The sequence below is a fragment of the Canis lupus genome, chromosome 7 (assembly GCF_003254725.2).
Source record: "Canis lupus dingo isolate Sandy chromosome 7, ASM325472v2, whole genome shotgun sequence".
Taxonomy (NCBI): Eukaryota; Metazoa; Chordata; class Mammalia; order Carnivora; family Canidae; genus Canis; species Canis lupus.
The window spans coordinates 25,442,432-25,464,372 of record NC_064249.1 but is presented as its reverse complement, the minus strand read 5'-3'; the positions used below and the strand labels follow the sequence as shown (position 1 = coordinate 25,464,372).

At 37.9% G+C, this 21,941-nt stretch overlaps 2 pseudogenes; one reads left to right on the top strand and one right to left on the bottom strand.

Moving 5' to 3' along the window:
- Window positions 1-530: 530 nt before the first annotated feature.
- On the bottom strand, window positions 531-1,446 carry LOC112647924 (elongation factor 1-alpha 1-like; annotated as a pseudogene).
- A 14,537-nt stretch (window positions 1,447-15,983) lies between these two features.
- On the top strand, window positions 15,984-16,437 carry LOC112647922 (alpha-ketoglutarate dehydrogenase component 4-like; annotated as a pseudogene).
- Window positions 16,438-21,941: the final 5,504 nt, after the last annotated feature.

Below are 21,941 nucleotides of genomic sequence, written 5' to 3'. Positions count from 1 at the left end.
TTGCCTTTTCATTTTGTTAATGGTTACCTTTAATTTGTTAATGGTTGCCTTTTAATTTGATATAGTCCCACTTGTTTGTTTTTGGTTCTGTTGCTTTTGCTTTTGGTGTCAAATTGAAAAAAAAAGTCAAGCACCAAGACCAACACTTGTTATCTTTTGTCATGCCACTATAATAGGTATGAAAGGATACCTCACTGTGATTTTTTTTTCCCCTTAAGCTTCTGTTTTAATGAGTCTCAAATTCTGTGACAGATTTTTGGTCAAGTTGTTTCTATTATAAAGTACTGATTTTAAAAACTAATAACTTAAAACTCACACACACACACACACACACACACACACACACACACAGAGGTCCACAAAACATTCTCTTTTCCTTCTGAAGGTTTCATGATGCATTATTATCATTAACCATAATTTTACTATTAAACTTAAATGGCCAGTTGACACAAAGAGTTCTGAGACTATTCTTCCACCACTGATTAAGACTGATTAAGACTGGGGTGGCAGGTATTGGGGATAATATTTATTTAGCCTTCTAAACTTTCAGACCTGGTGACCATGCCAGCTCCCCCTGCCTTCTTGTCCACTGCATTGATGACACCCATAGCAACTGTCTCATATCACAAACAGCAAAATAGCTCTCAATACAGATAGGTTTGCCAGGAGCTATGTCAATGATGGCAGCATCACCAGATTTCAAGAACTTGGAGACATCTTCCAACTTTTTTCCAGAACCAGGATCAATCTTCTTCATCAGCTCATCAAACTTGCAAGCAATGTGAGATGTGTGACAATCTGGCACAGCTGCATGTCCAGCACTGATTTGGCCTGGATGGTTCAGGACAATCAAGATAATCACTTGAGCCATGAAGCCAGCCACTTGTATTGGTAGGTCATTTTTGCTGTCACCAGCCACATTGCATAACAAACATCTTTGACATATACATACTTGACATTGAAGTCTGCATTGTTCCCAGGAAACCTCATTCAAAGTTTCATGATGCATTTCAACAAACTTTATTTCAGATGCAACATTAACTGGAGCAAAGGTGACCACCATGCCAGATTTAAGAACACCAGTCTGTGCTCAGCCCATAAGGACAGTACCAACACCACCACTTTTGTAGACATCTTGGAGGGGCAAATGCAAGGGCTTGTCAACTGGACAAGTTGTTAGCAGAATGCAATCCAGAACTTCCAGGACATGGTTCCATTGGCATTACCATCTTTACAGGTGACTTTCCATCCCTTGAACCAAAGCGTGTTAGCACTTGGCTCCAGCATGTTGTAACCATTCCAATCAAAAATTGGCACAAATGCTACTGTGTCAGAGTTGTAGCCAATTTTCTTAATGTAGGTGCTGACTTCCTTAACGAGTTCCTTATTTCTCTTCTGGCTCTAGCATGGTTTATTGGAATCCATTTTGTTAACACCAACAATTAATTGTTTCTCCTTGTGATTTTGATTTGCATTTTCCTGGTGGTTAGTGATGTTGAGCATTTTGTCATATATCTGTTGGCAATTTGTAGGTCTTCTTTGAAGAAATATCTAGTAAGTTATTCTGCCCATTTTTAAATTGTTCTTTTTTTCTTTTGAGTTGTAGAGTTCTTCATAGTTTTTGAATAGTAACTGCTTATCATATACATGATATGCAAATATTTTCTACTATTCTATAGGTTGCCTTTTCATTTTGCTGATTGTTTCTTTTGCTATGCAGAAGGTTTTTAGTTTGATGTAGTCCCACTCATTTACTTTGTGTTTGTTTGTGCTTTTGATGTCAAAGAAAGAAAATGTTGCCAAGGTCAGTGTCAAAGAGATTTTTATATTTTCTTCTAAGAGTTTATCATTTCAGGTTATACTTAAGCTTTTAGCCCATTTTGAGTTAATTTTTGTGGGTGTTATTAGAATCTGATTTCATTCTTCTGTGTATGGTTATCGAGTTTCCCGGTACCATTTATTAAAGAAACTGTTCTTTCTCCATTGCATATTCTTGGCTCCTTTGTTGTAAATTGACCATATATGTGTGGGTTTATTTCTGGGCTCTCCATTTTGTTCCACTGAATAGAACCTACATGCCTGCTTTTGTGCCAATACCATACTGTTTCGATTACTATGACTTCGTAGTACAGTTTGAAACTGGAAGTGTAATAGCTTTAGCTTTGTGTGTTTTTTTTTTTCTCAGAATTGCTTTGGTTAATTGGAGTCTTGTGACTCCATACACATTTAGACGGCCATCATTTAAAAAGACAAGAGATAACAAGTATTGATGAGAACATGGAATATTTATGCACTATTTGAGGAAATGTGAATTAATGCAGCCACTATGGAAAATAGTATGGAGATTCCTCAAAAAAATTAAAAATAAAATTCCCATATGATCCAGAAATCCCACTTCTGAGAATTTATGTGAAAGAAATGAAAATACTAACTCAAAAAATATCTGCACTCCCATGTTCTTTGCTGCAATATTCACAATAGCCAAGACATGAAAACAACCTAAGTGTTCATCAGTGGGTGAATGGATGAAGAAAATGAGGTATATATACAATGGAATACTATTCAGCCACTTAAAAAAAAAAAAAGAAGAAGAAAATCCTGCCATTTGTAACAACATGTATAGAATTTCAGGGTGTCATGCTATGTGAAATAATTTAAAGAAAGATAAATACTGTAGGATCTCATTTATATGTGGAATCTAAAAACATCAAACTCAGGGTCCCTGGGTGGCTCAGTCAGTTAAGCATCTGCCTTCTGCCCAGGTCATGATCTCAGGGTTTGGGGATTGAGCCTGGAGTGGGGGGCTCCCTGCTCAGCAGGAGAGTCTGCTGCTTGCTTTCCCTCTGCCCCTCCCCCACCCCTGCTTGTGCTCTTTCTCTCTTGCTCACTCTCTCAAATAAATAAAATCATTTAAAAAATTAAAAAATAAAATAAATAAATATAAAAACATTGAACTTAGAAACAGAATAGGATGGTGATTACTAGGCGGTACGGGTGGGGAAAACAGGGAGATGTGGTCAAAGGGAACAACTTTCAGTTATAAGATGATAAGTTCTGAGGATCTAACATATAGCATGGGGATTATAGCTAATTATACTGTCTTATACACTTGAAAGTCATTAGGAGAGTAAATCTTAAATGTTCTCATTACAAAAAGAATGGTCATTAGATGATGTGATGGAAGTATTAGCTAACACAAGGGTGGTAATCATTTTGCAAAACATAAGTGTATCAAATCAACATAATGCTCTATGTCAATTATATCTCAATAAAGTTAAAAAATAAAGCCAATCATAATGATTGTCAGGTTGCTTTGCCTATGTGACTTTGAGACAATACTGGCAGAGAATATGACCAAATAGCTTATACAGAGATTAAAATTGAACCATAATTTTGGGTTGTTTAAATAATATGAATTGCTTAAAATGCAAATATTTGTGAAAAGCTTTTGTAATTCTCAAAATTTAAGTCATGAAAGAACATTTTTTGGTAATTAAAGAGCAGACGTTCCTAATGACTAAGAGGAAATAGACAAAATTAGCTATATGTACTCATACTGAAATAGAAAAAGATTACATATGAGAAGAATCTTCCTAAAGGTATATTTATCACTGACCAAGTATTAAAAGCTTGTAATTCACTATTTAAAGAAATCTTTATTTTATAGTAATTCGTAATTTACAGAAAAGTTGCAAGAGTAAACAGAGTTCTCTTCACCCAGGGAAATTTCTTGCCCCACTATTAATATATCTATGGTCCATTTGTTAAAATTAAGAACATGAGTACAATAATATTAACTAAAGGCTTTATTCAGGTTTCACTCAAAAATTTTGAAGGCAGGTTCTCAAAGAGATATTTGTACACGTATGTTCACAGCAGCATTATTGACCATACCTAAGTTGTGAGAGCAACCAAAGTGCCTATCCGTGTATGAAGTGATAAAATGTAGTATATACTTATAACATATTATTATTCAGCTTTTAAAAGGAAGAAATTCTGATATAGTCTACAACATGGATGAATCTTGAAGACATTTTATTATGTGGAAAAACCTAGTACTACATAATTCCACTTATATGAGATACTTAGAGTAGTCAAAATAATAGACAAAGTAGAAGGGTGGTTACCAGGGACTGAAGGAGGGATGGAAAGAACAGTTATTTTTTAATGGGCATAGAGTTTCAGTTTTACAAGATGAAAAGAATTATGGAAATGGATAATGGTGATAGCTGCACAACAACATGAATGTTTTTAATACTACTAAATGGTACACTTAAAAAGGGTTAAGGCGGTAAATTTTATTTTACGTGTATTTTACCACAATTTAAAAAATTGAATAGAGAGAAAAGACAACCATTTATCTTCCAGTTTTTGAGAGTGATATGCTTTGGAGTTGGACATAGCAAAATTCTAATGACTGCATGATCTTGGATACGTGGCTGAACTCCTCTGAGTCTCAGTTTCATCTCAGTAAAGTGAAGAAAACAATAGTACCTTTTTCATGTGACTCAGGAAAAGATTAAATTAGGTAAGGCACATAAAATTCTTGGCACACTGCACAGTACATAATAAGCTCCCAATAAATACTAGACATCAGGGCACCTGGGAGGCTCAGTTAGCTAAGTATCAGACTCTTGATTTCCAATCGGATCATGATCTTAGGGTCATGGGATAGACCCCCCAGTAGGGCTCCATGCTCAGCCCTGTGTCTGTTTAAGATTCTCTCTCATCCTCTCCCTTTGCCCCTCCCCCTGTTCATGCAAGTGCCCTCTCTAAATAAATAAAATCTTTTTTAAAAAAACTAAACATAATTAGCTATATATTACTTTTCCTTTCTAAAGTAGAGATAGTAGCATTGATATCAAAACTTTGATGCACTTGTTTCACAGAAATCCTCAATTACTTTCTTTTTACCTTCCAGAAAGATCAGAAAAGAGTCTTTAAAGGTGTACATTTATATATGCATATGCATGTATGCATGTTTGTATGGATGTAAGTTTGGATGTATTTTGACTTCCTGATTCATGTGCATGGTATAGAATTCAAATAGTTTATACAGAAGCAATTCTGAAAGTATAGTCCAGGGAACCTCTCGGGGTCCCTGAGATCCTTTTCATAGGTCTGTGAGATGAAAACTACTTTCATAATAATATTAATATGTTGCTTGCCTTTCTCACTCTGATTATCTCTCAAGTATACAGGGGTGTTCTCCAGATGTTCTATGATGTGTCATGTCATGAATACTGAATACAGCAGCAAATATAAGAATTCAGATGTCTCTTAAGCCAGATGGTAAAAAAGATTTGCAAAAATAAAAGGCAAATCATGTTATTCTTCTCACTAAATTTTGTTTTAGAATATACAGTTATTTTCATTTAACAATAGTTTATGTTAACACATAATAGGTTAACACAATTGGGGTTTTTTTCAAGATTTATTTATTTGAGAGAGAGTGTGTGTGTGCAGTGGGGGAGGGGCAGAGAGCGAGGGAGAGAGAATCTCAAGCAGACTGAGCTGAGCATGGAGCCCAGCTCATTCTCATGACTCTGAAATCAAGATCTGAGCCGAAATCAAGTGTTGGATGCTTGACTGACTGAGCCACCCAGGCGCCCCCCACCCCGCCTTGTTATTTTTAAGTGAATTATTAAATAAGTATTTTTGAGATTCATTTTAATGTCTAGTACGGTAAATATTGATAGACATATTACTCACATAAACAAAAATTCTTTGGGAACTTAAGCATTAATTTTTAACACCCAAAGGGGTGCTAAGTCTAAAAAAGTTTGAGAACTACTGATATACAGTGAGAAATAAGTCTCTCTCTCATATGCATCCATCCCTCTGAGCACACAGTTCCCTTCATGAGAGGCAGCCTCTGTTACCAGTTTCCTGGTACCATATTGCATGCATATTTTTGTATTACATACTATTTTTATTTTTACAAATGGTAATATACTATGCATATTGGGAATCCTGAAATAAGAAAAAGTGAAGTTATTATTTCACCACACTTTCCAACTTTCCTTCTAGGAGTGCCCTTGGAAGCATGTTGTGTTTTCTCTTCCAGATATTACTGACCCATTCAAGGACACCCACTTTTCTTTGGATCACTTAACAATGACAGGCTAAGAGAAATCTGTATCATGTTTATGACTACCAGAAAATTTCCATTGTTAATTTTTTTGACATCACCTTGTCTTTAAGCTAATAAGATAGTTCTAAATATATTAGAGTGCTAATTCATTTTCTTCTCTTTGCAAGCATATTAAAGCTCCTAAGCAGACATAACTATGATTATAATGTAACCCAAAGAGATTATGAATCTAGCCAAAGAAGGAATCCCTCTTTACCTTTGATGCATTCACCATTTTTTCTGCATTTCTTACTGATTCTCACTTGAACTGCTTCTAATCTGCAACTAAAATCCTTCCACTGAATTTCAAATGTCAATTACTATAATTGTTCTAGAAGTTCTATCTGATTCTTTTTTCAAATACCTGGGATCCCTGGGTGGCGCAGCGGTTTAGCGCCTGCCTTTGGCCCAGGGTGCGATCCTGGAGACCCTGGATCGAATCCCACGTCGGGCTCCAGGTGCGTGGAGCCTGCTTCTCCCTCTGCCTATGTCTCTGCCTCTCTCTCTCTCTCTGTGTGACTATCATAAATAAATAAAAATTAAAAAAAAATCTTTTTTCAAATACCTAATATCTTCTATTTGTAAGGTTTTGTTTATTATGATTTTTATTCCCTCACTGATTTATTTATTCACTCGAACATATTTAAAGACTTAAATAACTACAGTATCTGAAGATCCTGAGGATTAATTCTGCAGTTTGTTTTATAAGGGCCTCGACTGAGGGTATGCTTTTCTAGATGTTGCACTTGCCTCTCCCAGGTGTCCAAGGATGCACTTTCATGATAAATTGTTGGTTTGAATGTTTATGAGAACATGTGGACAATACAAATTTGAACCCCTAGACCATGTGAGAATAGTCTTATATTTGCCATTCATCAGGAAACACTTTTTTCAGTGACTGGCCAAAAGTAGTCTTCTAGTCCACCTTGTTCACCATTGTTGCTGCCAATTTAGGTCTCTGCTTTATGCACACATACAGCAATTTCACTTCCAGTGGCCTTAAAACCTGTCTCCCATCCTTGTGAGGCCATTAAAAACCAAACATATTGGTATTGAGACCTACGAACCCTTCCAATTTTTCACTTTATTCTCAAGTTTTGGCCATGCAATTTTCCCTTCTTTCTTACAAATTCAGCTATGCACTGAAAAAGATCCCCATTGTAATCTGTCTAGTACTTTTCAGTATTTTGCATTGGAAGAGGTAACAGACTATCTAGTCTGCCATATTGTTAGAAACAGAAGTCCTCATTGTTGTTTATTGTTCAAGTTTAGGTTACCTAAAGACAAAACCAAATTTATCCTCCAAATTACTTCTCTTCTCAAACCTAACTCACTTCATTTCTTCAACTTCATAAAAGAATGGAAAGCAGAATTCCTTGCTGATGTTATTATTACCAACATAATTTAGACATTCTTCTGTTATAAGAAACTATAAATTATAGAACTGGTCATGTCTTCCCCATACTTTGCTTACTAAGGAGTACACAAACAGCAGACATGTTAAAAATCTACAGTTAAGGGGCGTCTGGGTGGTTCAGTCAGTTGAGCATCTGCCTTTGGCTTGGGTCATGATCCCAGAGTCTGGGAGTCAGGCCCTACATCAGGCTCTCCCTCAGCAAGGAGTCTGCTTCTCCCTCTGCCACTCACCCTGCTCATGTTCTCTCTCTCTCTCTCATAAGTAAGTAAGTAAATAAATAAATAAATAAATAAATAAATAAATAGTTTTAAAAATATATTTAATATTTATTTTATCAGCCTTCCAGGTAGTTTAGCCATAAGAGGATTCTTGCTCTAGCCCTTCTATGCAGCACCTGGTCTCATGGGCTCCTTTTCCTCTCTCTGTTGACGCATCTCCAGCTTCAGCTTCAAATTTCTCTCTCCCTCTCTCCATAGCACACACCAGATTGGCTCTCTCTCTGGTTCCTTTCCTAAATGAAGATATACCAACTTGTCAAAATGTTTGACACATCTAAGGCTTTTCCACTAGCATATCCCATCTTCCTTAGAAAGAAAAAAAAAAGAAAACAATGTGTCCCATATCATCTCAGCCTTATATACCCATAACTGCTTCCTACCTACTTAAATCTCTTTGGGGGGGGGGGGTCTTAGACCAAGATTGAACTTCTCAGATGACCCTGTTCCTACTTGGATTCATCACCTTCCCTTCCCACCACTACAGAAATCCACAGTTTTATCTCCCTCTCCCCCACATTTCTGATAATTCCTTCTCCTCAGACTATGTCACTCTAACCAATACCACACTGTGACTCAGCCAGACAGTTTAAATAAACCTAAAAAGGATGAGGATGATTAGCAATTACTATGAAATATTTGTAGTAATCAATGGCCTAACACTCAGAGATGTCTAAGTCTAATTTGCAGGGCCTGGTGCCTCCAAGAACAAAAATTGAGAGGTTTTGAGTGACTTTTATTACAAAAATACAATAAAAGCAGGACTTTACAAATATTTTACATAAGCCAAAGTGTTCTAACACCAGGACCTTGAAATTTCATAACTTTACCCAAATGGGCCTATAGCCATTTGTCTAAAAGTACTCCCCAAATCTTTGGGAAATGTTGGCTACAAACCCTGAGTTAACACTAATTTCTGGGGCCTATACTACCACTTTAAGATAGGCCAATCTGAGCAAGGGTGTATGGGAATCAGGTGATAAATGCAATCCAACGTCACCTCACAGCAATCCCCAGGAAGTTCACATATCCTTAATTATTTCTCTAATTTAAAAGAATAAAATGTAAATGTTATCATGGCATATACCCTCACTGGCCCTGCCCTGCAGAATAAGAACTATCATTGTAGAAAAAATCCTGAGATCTTGAGACAGCTCTTCCTCCTAAGCCAAACAGAACAAGGGTGGCAACTCTAGCATCAAGTTGCACAGGATATAATGCCTATTCTTCTTCCCACTTCATCCCCTATGTTAGCCAATACTAAAGATTCATGCAATCCAGGGAATAAGAACAGGTTTCCATATTTGTAACCCATTACAGCTGACATTATAGCCATGACTTTCCTAATGGGATAGATTCATAAAGCCCCTGGAGTTCTACCTATACCCCTGTTCATTTGGGTTTTTTTTTCCTTTGTCCTTGCCTATGCTGACAGATCCTAGAGAACAGGTTACAGGATGTAGCAAACACCTTAAATGTTCCTCTAAAATGTCATCATAGGAAACTTAAGTAAGAAATCCTGAGCAACCAGGATGCCCATGCACTGATTACTGAAGAAATTATTAATCTAGTGCACATAAAACACAAGACAGTGGAAAAAGAGCCAGTTTTGGAGTCAGAAGGCCTGGGCTCTATTATCAACTCCATGGCTAACTTGTTTACCCTGTGGGTCTCAATTTTCTCATCTTTCAAATAAAGATAATATTTATCTCATAAGATTAAGTATTAAATATTTTACATTAAGGCATTTCCAAACTTGAACAAATTAATAAACACAGTATTGTTCTTGCATAACCAATCAAGTTTCACTATGTCATTTTCTAGAAAGAAACTCAGAAAGGGAAAGGAAACAACTTGTAGACGTCATTACTACTCTCCGAAGCAACTGTCTGCATTACAGTATTATTTTTACAATTAGAAATAATAGGTATAAATTATATTATGCTGCCTGGCATTCATCAATGAGTAATTAATATCTATCATTATTTTTAGTATTTTATTTATTCATGAGAGACACAGAGAGAGGCAGAGGCACAGGCAGGGGGAGAAGCAGGCTTCCTGTAGGGAGCCTGATGCGGGCTCAATCCCAGGACCCCAGGATCACGACATGAGGCAAAGGCAGATGCTCAACCACTGAGCCACCCAAGTGCCTCTATTTGCCTCATTATTAAGTCCCAAGAGCCTATTCTTCATTTATTGTTTCTCACTGAATACACATTGATTGAGAGATATGCTAAAATATTTAGATAAGTTCTTGGAGTAGGAAGAAAAAATATCTTTCATAAGAAACTTATTCTACAGCTTTTTTTTTTTTTACAGCTTTTTTAAGAAGCAAAGAAATCAGACTTTCCTCAGATCAGACAAGCAATCTAATAAAAGCCCATCTATAATTGCTAAATCAGACAGTTTGGATGGAAACGAATTTGGGCAAAATTCAGAGGAAAACTCTTATATTTAATATAATATTTAATAACTATACCTTGTATAACTTTTAACTATAAACACACGTCACTTAAAAATTTATGAAATCCACTAAATCTGCTTAAAGAAATTTCACTCAAATTATAACCATTGAAAGCAAGCATAAGCCCATAAATGTTGGTGTTTCTCTCCAGCAGTCAGGCCATCTTACTTCTCTGGCCCAGAGCACGGAAGGAGGAGGATAACTGGATGTGGGAGGTTACCCGGATATGGGAGGATACCTGGATGTGGGAGGATACCTGGATAATGAACCCCTTGTGAGAGCTAAATGTAAGAAGGGGGTCCAGCAGCTAACATCCACAGAAAGGCTCAGCCTGCCTCCTGTGTCTGTTCCCGAAAAATTTATTCCAAATTCCAAATTCCCATTCCCTAACTCACTGCCAGAAACCTGGAAGTCATTACTGCTCTGTCACCACCACACAACATTGTACATCATCTCCCGAATTCAGGATGTCATCTGTCCTTCTGACTCATCTTGCCTGCTTTCCAACTGCCCCTACCTCTGACTTTGCTGCTACTGGGCCCTTTGTCACCTCCAGCCTCTCACTGTCTAAAATTACAAATCTGATCCATTCTCTCCCAGGATAGAGTCCAAATCTCCAGCAGAGCACACATGCTGATTTCTTGGCTCCAAGATTCTTCTGCACTGTGGTTGACAGTGTGACAGAAGAAAAGGATTGAGGATAACATTTCTTGAGAACCCACCCAAAGAAGACAGTTTAAATGTACAGAAAAGCTATATACCACAGCATTTTCCCACAGAACGATGTTTTCCATAACTCATATACAATTGAGAATATCTGTATATTATTTACCTTAGTAATCCATTCAGAAGTGTGGTTCCTCCCTAATTCCACCACTGAAACAAAATCTAGCACTTACCATTAGCTGAGACATGTGAAAAACATCTGCATTTTCATCCTTTTGTGTCACAAGCATCCCAAAGGGAACAATTTGTCAACGTAATTCTTTCTTCATATGATATTTTTGCATATTTTCCAGGAGTATTTCCTGAGAAAGAATGAAATTTAATTTTATGCCATTTTTCCTTTGACATTTCTACTTTAGCAGGAAGCATATGCTTTTCCCCCATGGTATGTAATATCTTTTGACATTACAGGCAAGAAACTTCAAAATGACTTCTAAAAACATATGAGTGAGATTGGTGAAATGTTGTAAAATACTGACCTGAGGCAGACATCACTGAAATGGTTGTTTTATGTTTCTGTTTTCAAAGCTCTTGCTAATCAAGCTGGCCTCATGCTAGTATTAGTTTATCACTGAAGGTATACTATATGTGTAGGCAAGTCCTCCTAATGTGGCAGGAGAGATTTATTAAAAATAAATCCATTTTTCAAAAAATGTTGGTAATGTCATATTTTATGGTCAACTGTTTGTCAGACCTGATTAGATCATACTTATTTTTGTCTTATAATGTCGCTGATAAAAAGCTTGCGCTAGGTAGAGCTCTCTGTCATCTTCTGACTATTCCTTTGCACTTGCCTTGTTAATGTTGTCTTGATAATCCATGACTTCTTTAGAAGGATATTTTTAACTATTTGTCTCAAATTCTAAGCTTAATTTCCTGTGCTCAGATATTTTATATGGGGGTGGGAGTGGGGAGGATTTGTCAGTGTCTTTTATCCTAGATCAAAGATGCATTCCTAGGTTATTCTTCCCATACATCTACCGAAGGTACACGACATCTACAAACCTGCAAGGTTGGAATGATTAATATGTGTGCTTCCTACAGGCTGATCTGCTGCAGGACTCTGGAAAAGCCACTTACTATTAATTGGCCTTCTGCTTTTTTGCAAGAGAATTTTTCAAATGACCTGCCCAAATCAGAGCAGAACTTCCATATTCCATATTGTTCCTGTCATGGGCCAGCTGGTGTGCATATCCAAACAAAGCCCAGTCAGAGTTAAAATTTTAAGATTTAAAAGCTTCCTTTATTCCAACACCTGACCTAATTATGCAATGCTCTGGCTTATTCTTCATGACAAAGTGTTTCTCACTTTCATCAGTCAGAGGGAATATGTTAAACCAACTGGAAATGTGATATAATCTCAATTTTCCCTAGAGAGATTTTCCTGCCACAAAGTTATCATAAAGTTTTATAAAAGAAGCTCTTTGCTCACCCAATACGTAGCTTAGGCACTTGGCAGGGTGAGTCCTGGCCGGAGATCCATACAGATAAAAAAGTGGCCAGGGACTCTCAAACTTTAGCATGCCTCAAAATCACATGGAGTGTCATTCCAACATAGATTTTCAGACTCCACACCCAGAATTCCAAATTCAATAAGTTTGAGGTGAGGCCCAAGAGTTTGCATTCTAACAAGCATTGGGTGATGCTGATGCTGCTGGTTCATAAACCACACTTTGAGAACTGCCCTGGACTAAGACAAAGGATAAAGTATTGCTCTGCATAATCTGCCCAACTTTTTGCCCTGGAAATGCCATCTCTTATCTGGCAGCCAAACACTACTGCTAGCCTTTAGAACTCATCAAAGCTCATGAATGAATTTTTATGCTCCAGGATCTTCATATAATATTTAGCAACATAAAAAAAGTTTGAAAATGTGAATGTCTGAGATCTTTCCCAGAATTCCCTGACTTGTAGGACAATTCACCTCCCCATGCTTTATACGAACACAAGGAACAAAGCCCAATCAGTTCCACATTGACATTTTCTGGCAGACTGACACATATAGTGGTTAAGATTTAAAATGGTACCAAACAAGTTCAAGTACTGAGTATTCTTTCAACGGTTTTGGGTTTTGTTTGTTTGGTGCCTGATTCTGAAGGGGAAAACAAAATGAGTAAGACATGGTCCCTGTACAAAGGACACCTGAGAATTTACTGGAAGAAATAAGCTGCATAAAAATAGGTTTGGTGCAGGACAGAGTGCAGCACTAGACTTGGAAGCAAAAGACCCCATGTCTATCGAAGCTTTGCTGCTGACTAATTGTGTGATGGTGGGGCAAGTCCCTTAGCCTGTGTGTCACGACAAACTAGAATCCATATTTTATAACTATGCAGACCATAAATATGATACCTCTGAGCCCATAATTCTCCAAGACAGCTCTGTCCCTGAAAGCTAAGCTGCAAGGATGACAGCTAATCCTGGGTCAGATAAAGCTCGGATATCGAGATCCCCTATATTCAGGAGAGCTTTACTCTGCTATAGTGATCGCCTACCAAAAGTCAGCGCAGCAGCCCACTGCAAAGAGGAAAGTTGCATCTACAGCCAGCTGGTACTAAAAAAGAACTATTTTTTGAGAATTTACCACTTACCAGGCACTATTTTTAGCTAAATACATTACTCACTTAATCTACACAACAACCCTGTGAGGAGTTGCCAAAATCTGCCTTGAACGCTTTTCCTCAGACACCCACACGGCTCACTTCCTCACCCGTTGCAAGTACCACCTTTTTAATGAGGTTCTACCCTGATTGCTCTCTTTGAAATAGTTTCTTTTTTTAAGATTTTATTTATTTATTTATTTATTTATTTATTTATTTATTTATTTATTTATGAGACACACACACAGAGAGAGAGAGAGAGAGAGAGAGAGAGGCAGAGACACAGGCAGAAGGAAAAGTAGGCTCCATGCAGGGAACCCGACATGGGACTCGATCCCGGGACTCCAGGATCGCGCCCTGGGCGGAAGGCAGGCGCTTAACCGCTGAGCCACGCACGGATACCCTCCCTTTGGGATTGTAACATCCTCCTCCCCTCCAAAAATCTCCATTCCCTTTACCCTACTCTACTTTTTTTCCCATAACATTTGATCACCTTCTAATATATTAAATACAATGTACTTAGGTTTACTGTCTTCCCCTTTGTTAAACATAAGTTTTCTGAGGGCAAGGTGTTGGTTTGCAACCCAGAGAATTCTCTGGGTAAGAATCAAACCTGGCCCCCATGCAAGGAGGGCAAGCAGAACAAAGAAAGAGGCCACTCAAGACTGGTAGGTGGCAGGTTTAACAAGCATGAGAGCTTACATACAGACTGGTCTTGGGTGACAACATGATGAGTAGATAGATCTTCATACCCATCTGCCAGAATCTTAAAAGTTTATATAGGGCCCTTAACAGGACTGAGTCACATATACAGTCCAAATGGTCTCAACAACACATGACTTTCTTTTTTAAAACAACACATTACTTTTTTTTTTTTTAACACATTACTTTTTTAAGGTTGTGTCCTTGAAACAGCTCCAGTCATGATAATGGTCCTCAGAAAAGTACATGGGACAGGGAAGGACTAAGGTCAGCGGGCAGTTATGCCCTCTTGATGACCTCCTCCAACACAGGGATCTCTGTTTTGTTCATGATGCGTCTCAAGGACCTCACATTCATGACGGCAAACTTTTCTGTACAGTTTCAGATGGCAAGATGGCAAATATTTCTGGCTTTGGGAGCCATACAATCTCTGTCACAACTGAACTCTGCCCTTCATTATTCAAAAGCAGGCACAGATAATACACAAGTACATGAGTGTAGCTGAGTTGCATAAAACTTCACTTACAGCTGTTGAAACTCAAATTTAATATAATCTTCACATATCATAGAATATTCTTCTTTCTATTTTTTTCAACCACTTAAAATGTTTTTTTAAAAATTCTTACTTTACAGGCCATAAAAAACAGGGAGTAGCTGGCTGTGATCTAGAACATAGTAAAGGTTTGAATAGAAGATTTTATGCCAAAATACTTGAGTGTACTTGAAAGTGTTATTTTAAGTACATTGAACATTCCTTATATAATCATGTTTATGTTATTATTGTGTTTGTCAAGTGCTTTACATAGCATAGAGGAAAATTTAACTTTAGCCACTTTCTGAATTATGACTCATTTGAGTTAGTTCAATTGGAATAAGAAAAATGGTAGATGGTAAACAATTCTGGCCCCAAATAGCTCATCCATCTCACATGGTATGACATCAATAAAACCAAGCTTTCAACATGAGCCTTAGATTTGATTTAATTATTGCTTAAAAAGCAACTGACAGAACTAGGAATTAAGCCAGTTATGACAATGTGTATATTTTTTGACAGTGACTCATACTGAGAAAAGATGAAGTTGTCTCATGTCAGCGGTACAGAAAAGGCTGCATGGAGTGAGGACGTGTATTGCTCAACCTGGAGAATGACCTCAGCACATTCCAGACCTGCAAGCCCCATGAATGAGAGTGCTCTCCCAGGGAGGTACAGTCAGTTATGTTCCCACACCGGCTGGTTAGTTCAGGACTTTGTTCTTATAGATACACTCTATTCTCCTAAGACTAAAGTAGATATTCTGCAATCCCATATTGATGCACAGAAGGAGCAGAGCCACGTGGATTATAGGTAATCAGTAAATATTTGAATTAACGGATAAATATATAGCTTTGAACTACTGGAGGAAAACAAACACCATCCTGGTAAGCAGGCCATCAAAAAATATGATTTTTCTTCTACTCTATTCTTGTCTGCCATGGGAAAAACAAGAAATATAAGCCCCAATGCTTGGCCACTTATGCATTCATTTATTTCACATTTATCAAGCATATACTATGTTCCAGAAACCCTACAAGGAAATGGACCTACAAAACTAACCAAGAAGCAAGGCTTCATTGCAGCTTTCTATGGGGCCTTGATACTTCCCCTCCTCCACAAAAATTAATTTGGGTCATGATGGGCTGTGAGATGGCATCTGTCAGAAGGGTCATTCAGGTAGTCAAGTCACATACTCCATTAATAAGTTTCCCTGATGGGCAGCCCTCTCAGATCCCATCCTTCCTTGAGAGCTTTGTAGTCTATCATTCAATAAACTTAAAAAATAAACAAATAAAAGGTTCTCTGACATAAGAGACAATCCTAAACCCAATGTATCAGAAGTTCTGAGATCAATGGGACTACCACCTCACTCTTCTTCAATTTCACAGCATTCTGATTGGAGTAAATCACCAGATTGGCTGATGCATCAGGGGCTGCCAGACACTGCAGAAATAATAAGAACAGCACCTCAGGACAGAAAAACAGAAGGGAACTTGTGTCTCAAGAAAAAATTGAATTTATCCAACGTGGAGGTCCAGAATTATTACTGACACTGTGGCTGCTGTTTGTCATCAGACAAAAAAAATAGTCTTTAAAATAAATGTTTTCCAAAATGGCACATGAGACATTATACATTAAACAACATGAATAAATATTCTGTTAAAAAATGAAATATAGAAAATTTAGATGGACACTTGTATCTCCTAATATATATATTATCCACAAGCCTATCTACTTGGTATACACTTATTAAAGTATACATTACTCTTGATTATCAAGTATTACCAGTGTTGAGCTATAAAAGCACACCATATCTAGTAATAGGTTTCCCATAATTTCACTTTTCTTTCAGTTTCTGTTTAGACATGGTAAAATTTATTAGACACAACTGCTGCTTTTGGGAAGTGGTTTTCCTGAAACTGGATGAGAATCGGTGAAAGAATGACTCCATTATTCGTTCTTAACTTTCTTAACATCGTTTCATTCACAAAGTTATGAGAGCAAAACTAGTTTAAAAAGCATATCCTATGCTAAATGATAAAAGTATAATCGAGGTAAAACAGGTGACTTTTTGGTATTAAAAGTGGGAATTAACACAAAAGATTATTTATAACCTATATTCAGAAGAAAACCCCAGAGTATAAAATGGAAAATAAGAGATTGAAATTAATATAACCCAGGAATAGATAGATGTTTGACTAGAAATTGCAACTTACTATGTTATTAGGGGTGTTAAGTGTTATTCTTTGATTTCATTTACTGTTTTGATTTGTCATCATGTGTGCAAATTTTGATACCACTAACTTTCTCAAACTTAATGTTCAAAAGCCTCATAAAATCAACCCAAATATTTACCTTATTAGAGCAATTTATGAAACTGTAATAGCGTCTTACAATGCCAAGGGTATGTACTATTGTGAACGTAAAGTCTCACAAAGCTAAATAAATCCTCTTCCATACCTTTGAAAAAATTTAACATTTTATTTTGCATTGATATAAAGATAAATATAATTCAAACTGGGTTCATTATTATGTTCATTATTTCTTCCAAATTTAATTAATGGGGCACCTGGGTGGCTCAGTAAGTTAAGCGTCTGCCTTCAGCTCAGGTCATGACCTCTGGGTCCCAGGATCAAGCCCCACATTGGGCTCCCCGCTCAGCAGGGAATCTGCTTCTCCCTCTCCTTCTGTCTCTCCTCCCACTTGTGCTCTCTCTCTCAATCTGCCCCCTCTCAAATAAATAAATAAAATCTTTAAAAAGGAAGAAGAAATTAAAATTACAACATTGTTGTGGGCCCCTAAAGTTATCATGGACCCTGGGTACTATGTCTACTATGCCTGATGGAGAAGTTGGCCCTGTGACAATCTCTGCTTTCCTACCTGTCATCCTGTATAATTCAAAAGTTATTCAAAGGGGCTGAGCATGATAAGTGGAATTCCAGGATGTGGGAGTCTTGAAGGGGAATTGGGGAGGAGAGGACCATGGCAATGGGGTAAGGGGGATGACCGTGTGGAGAGACAGTGAGAGCAGCCTGGTGAAGAGTATTAGGTTCTGAGCAGGGTGATGAGAAAATCTTGCTGTAGGTTGGGTAGATGGCAAGGGTAGAGCAGGAGCAAATGAGGAGAGTGACCTTACAACCTAGTACAAGCTATCAAAGCCTGAGTGGAATATAGCCATTGAGAGAAGCTGGGAGCACTGACATTCCAATAAGAGTAAACATACACCCACATTTTGATTTCTAAACAAAGGAAGTAGGGCTGTCAGAAGAAATGGCAGGAGAATTAAAAGACAATCTTAGAATATCTTATTCCAGAAAGTAAAGAAGTTCTAAAACAATGTTAGAGACACTGCCAAATTGGGAACAAATTGGTAACACATTTTAAATAATGGTGATAAGAGATTAGAACCCAGTGAATAAAACAGGTATCCATGAGTCCAAACTGATGTTAATTGATTAATTAACTAATTGATAAGGAGAAGAGAATTTTTTTTCCTTACAGCAAAATGCCAAATAATAAAGAATGAATGATTAGGTTAAATTAGAAAATAACTATATGGCAACCATCATAATAACATTAGTTCAGACAAGAATAATCCCTAGATTGCACATAGGATATGAATAGACATTTTTTAAAAGAAGACATACAGATAGCCAACAAACACATGAAAAGATGCTCAACATGACTTATCATCAGGGAAATGCAGATCAAAACTATAATGAGAGATCACCTCACCCCTGTCAGAATGGCTAAAATCAAAAACGTAATAACACTATTAGTGAGAACGTGGAGGAAAAGGCACCCTCCTGCACTGTTGGTGGAAATGCAAGCTGGTGCAGCCACTGTGGAAAACAGTATGGAAGGTCCTCAAAAAATTAAAAATAGAATTACCATATGAGCCAGTAATTCCACTACCGGGTATTTACCCCCTAAAAATGAAAACACCAATTTGAAAAGATATAGGTACCCCTATGTTTATTGCATCATTATTTACAATAGTCAAGATATGGAAGCAACCCAACTGTCCATCCATAGATGAATGGATAAAGAAGATATGTTATTTATATACAATGGAATATTACTCAGCCATAAAAAGAATGAAATCTTGCCGTTTGCAACAACATGAATGGACCTAGAGGATATAAAATTAAATGAAATAAATCAGTAGGAGAAAAACAAATGCCACGTGATTTCATTCATTTGTGGAATTTAAGAAATAAAACAAAGGAAAAAAAAGAAACCAAAAAAGTCTCACCGGACTTGGGAGGCGGATAGGAGGATGGGTGAAATAGGTGAAGGGGTTAAGAGTACAGTTATCACGATGAGCACAGAATTATAGAATCACTATATTGTACAACTGAAACTAATATAAGATGTATGTTCATTATACTTGAATAAAAAAAAGAATAATCAATGGATGCTAAAACTAATGGGTAAATGTTTGATATAGAATGGGATATTTAAATGGTCTCAAAACACCTCCCACAAGATACTAAGTAAAAGGGGAGAAAGAATACGTTTACAATAAAGGAACCTAGCAGATACTCTTAGTCAAGTGATCAAAGTGAATATTACCTTTAATAAGACAAATTAAAATTGTGCACCACCTATTGGAGGCATTGAGAAGACCGTCCCTTCTGAGATATTTCTGCCTAAAATAAAAAAGCATTACCTAAATCTAATGATGAAAAAATATCAGATAAACTCAAATTGAGTTTTACAGCTTCACAAAATAACTGCCCAGTAATTTTATAAAGTGTGAAAGTTCTGAAAGTCAAGGGAAGAGTGAAGAACTCTTTGAAGAAGCCTAAGAAGACACACCAACTAACTGCAGTATGTGATCCTAGACTTGACGAAACTTGAATGTTGTCTTCAAATTCGGTGGCAATAATGTATCCATGTCATTTTGGTGATTTTGATGGTTGTATTATCATTATGTAGAAAGATTTCCTGTGTGAAAGAACTATACACCAAAATATTTGGGATGGAGGGTAGACAGGGCATCAGTGCCAGCAAATTCCCCTCAGATAGTTCAAGAGAAAAATTATCACGCTATTCTTGCAACTTTTCTCTAAGTTTGAAATTGTTGCAATATAAGAAGCTAAATTAAATTGAAGATCTTGGGGCAGCCCTGGTGGCTCAGTGGTGTAGCACCGCCTTCAGCCCAGGGTATGATCCTGGAGATCCAGGATCGAGTCCCACATCAGGCTCCCCCGTGTGGAGCCTGCTTCTCCCTCTGCCTGTGTCCCTGCCTCTCTCTCTCTCTCTTCTCTGTCTGTCTCTCATGAATAAATAAAATCTTTTAAAAAATTGGAGATCTTCCAACTTTTACAGGAAAAGCCAAGGACTCCAGAATTTGTAACCAAAGTGTTGTGTGTTCCCTGAAGAACATGTGCTTCTATAGGTTTATAACACTTTTTAAATTAAGGTGTTTTTTTTAAATAAAAATATGATTCCCACATGCAAAGCAAACGTACATTTGGAGAAGCAAGGACTTTGGTCCCCCTGGTGGGAGAAGAAAGAGGAAGTAGTGACTATAAAAGAGTGATGAGCTTCTGCAGTTCTAGCGTTCTGTTTCCTGACTGAGGTGCTGGGTGCACGAGGAGGGTGCATCCTTATGCATTCCCTCAAGCTGTATGCTTAACCTTTGTGCTCTTTTCTGTATGCATGTTATACTTCAATAAAATTTAAATTTAAGTGAGAAAAAAAAAAAAGACATAGTCCCTAATCTTAAAAAATCCACAAACCACCATCAACACTAGACGATGACAACTTCGTCAGAGCTGCATATGTCACACTCGCAAATCAACAGTGAAAATTTGTGCTTGAAAAAAACTCAAGGGAAAAGATCCCTGGAACCCAGAACAGAAAGGAAAAAAAAAAAAAAAAAGGCAGCCAACAACACACGCTGGCTCATCAGCCACCACGTCCTCTTCAGTGCAGACGTGGGAGACGCCTATTCAAATCTAGTTTTACTACCGCGTCGTTCCTGCCTTCCTCAATGACATAAGAGAAGGTCCAAACACTCAAACATGTCTAGAGACTTGGTCCCTGTGAAGACTCCAGTGATGCTTTCACAGTCTCAGTGAGGCCCCGTAGTGCTGCTGCCTAAACAACACTGGAGGCCGGATTCCCAGGGACGTGGGTAACAGCAAGAAGGGATGCTCGACCGTGTGGCGCGAGCCGCAGGCCTGTGCCGCCATGAGCCAGGTGCAGCAGCCCCGTCCTCCTCCTCACGGGGGTCGTTTGCACCTGGACATCCCAGCTCCCTCAGTCGGGAAAGTACTGTCCCGTGCAAGCACCTGGATCCCTTTACTCCACACAGCGGTCCTGCCTCCTCCTACTGCTTCTCAGACCTCAACCTCTTGACCTTATTAAAATATGGGTTCAAATGCGGGGCGGCGACTCATCCTTACTAATGTGGCTGTGTCTGTGCCGCTGCTCCGTGGCCTCGCCTGGTCAGCCAGGCGTTAAGGATGAAGCTTCATTTCATCTGTTTGCTTCCCCTTTGTGGGAAAGAGTTGCTCTGTTCAGACTAGGCGGACGATGAATTGAGCCTCTTTGCAATGACGCAGACACTCAAAACATAAAACATGAGGCCTGAGAGAAGGGTGTGAATAGTGTCTCCTTCCTGGGGCAGTGCAGTATTTCTCTCTGCGTCATCCTTCTTGACCCTAGAACCCACAGTCCTGTGTCTAGACCATAGCATCGGCACTTACAAGTGATGTGACTTGGGGCAAATCATGTAACTTCTTGGTACTCTTTTTTTCACCTTTAAAAATGAAGTCATAGTAAAGTTCTTTGTTCTGTTTGTATCAAACAAAAGGTCTTGTGGGCAATTAGTTTTGTGTAACTAAGCAATGCTAATATGCAGTTAGGGCACAAAAAGGAAGCATGACAATGGAGAGAGGAGGTGAGAGAAATGTATCTGGACTCATAATAATAATGATAGCATCACATGTTATTCTGACTCATTGAGTGACCAGCCCTAGGCTTCAGCTTTACGTATTTCACACTATCTCGCTCCCTCTGTGTAACAACATCATGAGGTACATACTGTTATCATCTCTCGTCTTGCAGACAGGAAAACTG